This window comes from Littorina saxatilis, unplaced genomic scaffold (assembly GCF_037325665.1).
Source record: "Littorina saxatilis isolate snail1 unplaced genomic scaffold, US_GU_Lsax_2.0 scaffold_2739, whole genome shotgun sequence".
NCBI lineage: Eukaryota > Metazoa > Mollusca > Gastropoda > Littorinimorpha > Littorinidae > Littorina > Littorina saxatilis.
The window spans coordinates 7,406-13,562 of NW_027125857.1; the positions used below are offsets into that span (position 1 = coordinate 7,406).

The 6,157-nt window shown below is 38.0% G+C and overlaps 1 long non-coding RNA gene across 1 annotated transcript; it reads right to left on the reverse strand.

Annotated features, from left to right (window-relative positions):
• Positions 1-451: 451 nt before the first annotated feature.
• Positions 452-3,776, reverse strand: LOC138954323 (uncharacterized). Its single transcript, XR_011451793.1, has 4 exons — positions 3,725-3,776; positions 2,973-3,054; positions 2,537-2,630; positions 452-1,984 (listed from the first exon to the last, which is right to left on the reverse strand). It is a non-coding gene; the product is annotated as an uncharacterized lncRNA (long non-coding RNA).
• Positions 3,777-6,157: the final 2,381 nt, after the last annotated feature.

Genomic DNA, 6,157 nt, shown 5'->3' on the forward strand with positions numbered 1-6,157 from the left:
GTGTGTGTGTGTGTGTGTGTGTGTGTGTGTTCTTTCTTTCTTTCTTTATTTGGTGTTTAACGTCGTTTTCAACCACGAAGGTTATATCGCGACGGGGAAAGGGGGGAGATGGGATAGAGCCACTTTTTAATTGTTTCTTGTTCACAAAAGCACTAATCAAAAAATTGCTCCAGGGGCTTGCAACGTAGTACAATATTAATGGGAGAATGCAAGTTTCCAGTACAAAGGACTTAACATTTCTTACATACTGCTTGACTAAAATCTTTACAAACATTGACTATATTCTATACAAGAAACACTTAACAAGGGTAACAAGGAACTTAGTCGATAAATATCGACAGGGGGCGGACAAATGGTTTACATGTGAAATGTGTGTATATGGGTGTGGTTCTGAAACAAACAAACAAACAAACCATGTGAAACCCCCCCCCCCCCTCCCACCGCTCGCAGGCTGAACGACTGACGTCACATGTCGCTTCGGTCTTTTCCAGAAGAACACCGCGTGTACATAATACACAATTCGATCGCGTAGCACTGCCAATGCACATTTTCGCAACGAAAACCGTGCTACTGTTCTTGTGTGTTAAATCTGAAAGCAATATAAGTGAACGAACAATTGAAAACTGATATCACGTTACTAAACTCCCAAAAGTAATAAATTACTTCTGACTGCGGTACACAATACATTTTCAAAGCAATTTTTATTATTTTCAAGACATAAAAAATACAACGGAAAAAAAATGCAAGCAACAACAATTTTTTTTAAAGTACAGACTAAATACTGAAGCTCTCTATTTCTCTTTAGTATGTTGGATTCAGGTGTACTTACTCACAGTTGCAGACAGATACAGATTCAAACACGTGTCGAGCGTAAAACAAAAAGTGAAACTAGAGAATAACATGAACCTGAAAACTTTTAAAATATTTGTACCCAGCACCAAGAGAGATTATTGTAAAAAAAAAAATGTAATACAAAGTGTGTGAGTTCTACATAAGACAGGAGAATTTACATAGCAACAGAAAACATGCTTGTAAATCACTGAGCACCAACAGTTAAAAATCACTATCGCTCACCTCATGCAGACTGAAATGCAAACCTGCACACATACATACACACAAACAAGGGGGGAGCATCCGTGGACAGGCACTAATGATATGATCAACTGCATATGTAGCTAACTTTGCCCGTCTCACACCTTGTTAATGTTAGTGTCACTGGTACGCAACCTGTTCTTCATGCTCTACTCTTTCCACCCGCGCTGCACCTTGTCCATCATTGACATTGTCCTCAGCTTGTGGTGGACTCGGATTTAAAAAAAAAAAGCAGGACAGCATTTTCGAAAACATCTTCTTGCACTTTCAAAGAAATGTCAAATGCATAAACTGTGTCATAAAAAAGCACAGGCACTGTATCATTGATTTGGCACTGTTGCAGAAAGTCCTTGTCATCAGCTTTCATTTTGGCAGAGCAAGCGACACCCACAGTCCGACGAAAAATGTCCTGCATGTCAAGGAACATTTGCACAATGTTGTCTTTGACAAATGTCAGTCCTCCTCGGTTAAGCACCGTTGTCATGTCAGTTGAAGAATCACAATCACTTTCTGACAGCTCACTGAACCTCAGTGCTTCTAAACAGCGCAGTTTCTCGTATCTGTATGCACCTTTCTTGAGGCCCCAAACTTTCTTTTTTAGTTTCTTCACCACACTCCCAGCAACATACCTGATCACATCCTTCCTCACACACTGGCACCGGTCGGTCATTCGCGTTGTCTTCCTGTTTGCACCCATAGGTTGCTTCGACCAGCCTTTCAAACATCCTGAGGCAAATGGAAGCTGATGCATGAGTCGACTTGGTGACCTCTGTAATGCTTGCATGGCTTGCGTAGTACAATGAGTGAGCCTTTTCCTTGGCCGCGTTCCGGAACTTCCCTCGTAGACCAAGGCATGACTCAAACACCTGAAGTTTGTCCCGAAGAACAGCACCTGTCAAACAGACCACAAAGTCTTACACTTGAACACATACAATAGAACCACCTTTGTATTACCTCAAACAATCTGAGAAAGCGGGTCTTTAAAAGGAGGCAGTCTTAAAATGAAGGAAAATTTACAGAAGTTATGCACAGACAAACTGACAAAATAAGGTCTTAAAAGGGAGGGATTATCAAATTGGGGGGGGGGGTGGTCCACTGTATATATATATATATATACAATAATAGATTTTTATTAGTCCATATCTTGGGATAATTCCCTGCCTCGTATAACTTTAAAAGAAAGGCAAACACACACACCATTGTATCCAAAAAGAACACTTGCACATTGACAAGTCTGGAATGTGTACGCGAATGATCAACAATAATTACACGTATGCCATACAGGGAGCACTGCTTACTTGTCATGTATATATGACAGCTTATTCTCAGCGTAACTGAATAACTTGAAATTTAAACTTGAAATTGTTTTACATTATAAGCAAAAGTTAAAACACTACTCCAACAAAATTGTATTCATTCATACAGTGTTTCCCTAAACACTTACAGTCCAAGGTTTTAACATGGCTTCACAGATCAGCTGACAGGCATTCATTTTCTGCAATCTCACTGCACACCTCTTCCAAAAGTGGAACTGTCACCTGTTGACATTTAAAAACACATGTAAATGTACACACAGTGACACAATAAAAAATCATGCGTAATGAGAATTATCCAAAAATATTATATGATGCACTGGTGTCAAATGTGTTATGGTATTTTATGTTATCACAGAATCTAAGTCTTGAAAAATACACATGTTCACACAAAAATATGGCAAATACCACATGAGACTGAAATATACACAAATCTGCAGTAACTTGACTGAGAAATCACAAGCGGGTGTAGTTGTAGGCATCACAATCACAAGACAAACAAATTCTGCCTTTATGTTTAATATTTTTCAACAATAAATGTTGCAAATGTAACGAATAACTTCTCACCTTTTGTGAAATAATACTTTGAGCTTGACACACTTCTGACTGTACAGGGGTTTTCATCAACAACAAAAGTGGTGCTTGCTTCCTGAAACAAAATTATTCAATGATGAAAAGAACTGAATGTGGCAGTGTTCAAAGTGATATTCAAACTTGTATACAACTATCAGTACCTATACTGTAAAACGAGAAGGCTATAGTATGTGTCATTCAGTGTTTTGTGCTGTAACAATGAAATGCAATCAATGCAAGTTCTTGTAGTCTAGAAATAAATACAACAATAATTTCAATTGAAACCACAAACTAGTCAAATAAATTGTGTAAATAGTTGGACAAAGAGATGCTTATTAACCCAGGGAAATAACAGGATTTCTTAGCAAAACTTTCCCAACCCAATTACCTGATTCAGTCCGGCTTTTCTGCTTTTAACACTTACTTTCAGTTTCACTAGAATATATCACAACTACAAGAATAACAATGGAACAGGAATGAGATTTTGTTTTGTTTTTGTAAACTACATCAGGATTTAACTAGTTTGGAAGCTCTGCTTACATACAAAATACAGACAGTGACGTTCAATCGTGGTGGCTGATCAGATCAGTGCACTGACTGAGACGGACGATTCGATTTGATCGCTTCACCACGCCTTTCCAACTATGTGCTCCCATACAGTTTTGGTAGATACATGCTTGTGCAAGTATGTTATTAGTATTACCAATATGAATCTTATTTTCCTTTCGATGGTCAGTTTTACTCACCTCTGTAACGGCAGTCACCTCTGCGAATGCTGTCGAAGAATCTAACCGAAAGTAAAGTAACATTCTGGGAATCTACGCGCATCGGCCTTGACGCAAGTTCAATACTGAGCCAATGAGCGCCGCGCGGCGCGGCGATCCAGTCTATCTCTTTTGAGGCCTTGCAAGGTTTTGACGGCAACAATAATTGTTGTAGTTCTCTAAGACTTTATTTCTGTTTGATTTGTAATATGTTGGGAAGACATATTTATCAATTGATCAACAAAATAAAACATAATAAAAAACGACACAACGTACGTACATTGTTAAAATTATTATTGGCCAACGTTGAACATTTAACGAAGGCCTCAATCTTCCCGCACCGTGGACCAGATTAGTCTAGTAGGTGCTTGATTTTGGTATTTTGATTTTACATAACATTAAACCTGTCTTGGGGTTTATGGTCATGGCAACAGCCATAATTAAATTATATCATGTATAATATTACATTTCAGCATATTTGAATTACATGTCATCATACCAAACTGTCATACATTTTTATTCCCACATCATTCTGATTGATCACAACCAAACCTACTATCAGTGGACACATCCAAATGTAAGCGCCTGTTCTTGACAACTTTTATTCGATCTAAAAATAGCAATTTGCTGGGTCCTTTGTCGCCAACAGACACTGTTTGGCCTGTAGGTAAAATGTACAATGTATTTTCTGATTTGTGCACAAAAGCTTTTTTTCTTTTTTTTCTTTTTTTAACATAACAATGTTTAATGTCACTGTATGTTTAAAAGACCATGGTCATATTTGTAAAAAAAATGTTAAATTAGAAAATAAATAACATTTTGGTTCATGATTTTTCCTACACCTGTGCTGAAAATAAGAAATAAAAATGTCGGTATATAAGTCACTCAAATACAGCAAGCTATGAATGGCTCGGTTTGAGTTTGTTGCAGTTGACCCTGCACAATGCGACGTATCATGTTTTTGTTGAACAATTTTGACGTCACCCCTCCCATAGGGTGACGTATTTCACAACTTCCTGTGTTACACAAACTCTGTGATGACCAATTTTGACGTCACCCCTCCCATAGGGTGACGGATTTCACAACTTTCTACAGATGAACAATGTTGCCTTCACCCCTCCCATAGGGTGACGGATGTCACAACTTCCTGTGTACACAAACTGATGACGTATTTCACAACAAAATGGCGCTGCCCATGGTCAACCTCGAAACTATCCATAATGAGTGCAATCCGAGCTTCGAACTTTGCCGATTACAATCTAGAAATGATCGTCACTGCTGCAGGGTCAATGTGTGAATTAATAGGATAGAGCGAAAAGAATGCACTCAGCACTCGCTCAATCCATGCTGAGGCTCATAAACTCCCAGCCTGCAGAACATCATACAGACAGCAGTCTTTCTTTCCTCGCACCATTGGTGAATGGAACGCCCCCCCACCACAGGCAGTATCCTCAGCCTCGGACATTTTCCTCTCACTGATTGTCAATCATCGGTTTGGATCAACCAGCAGGTAAGTTATTGTTTTTAAAATCCAAGACATGACCATTGCAAACGTGGCCTTTGTAGAACTGAGCAAGATTCATCTGTTGTGTATGTCATGTGTGTGTTACTGAGGAACTGGGTGTGACTGTGAGTCACAGAGTGTGTGCTTGTTGTGTTCTTATTTTTTTTACTCAAGTTTAGAAAATGCTTGATCTTTAATCTATATGCACAGAATCAAATGTTGCTGTATCAGTGTATGAACTATGGTTGTAAAAGAATAAACAAAACAATTACTGAATTAGTGAGTGATTTGGCTCTGATAGTGAAGTTGAAATAGTACTTATTTCATTTTCAAGACATGTAATAGTTATGTTAATATTGTTATGGTTTTTTTCAGGCCTCCCGAGAAACCAGAGGTGATGTGCATCATTCATACAGCTCCTGTCTTCCAGTTCCAACAGTTTACCTTTAAACATGGATACATGTACTGGAGAGGTATCAGGATGACTTGGCGTGGTGCTTTACATTACAGACTACCCCTGAAGAGTAAGTTACACATTTATAAGGTATTGGTGATGGTAATCTGTAGCTATAAACATGCATGTACTGATGTAGATCATTCAGCAGTCTTTGTTCTTTGTAAATTGTATTACATTTACAAGTACTTTGTAGATGAAATTATTCATACATTTGAAGATGCATAGTAATACTGTGCATGGTAATTCACTAATTGGTATGATGTACTTTGTATACATAATGGTACAAATATCTTTATTTTCTCTCTCCTTCCCATCTTATGTTTGTTGCAACCCTATACTCATAAAGTACATTATGCTGTTTGTATGAACATTGATTTGAACTATTGTGATGCAAGAAAGTAAAACATGAAATAGCTAGAATGAAAGATTTACTCATTACTGGAATTATTTTAAA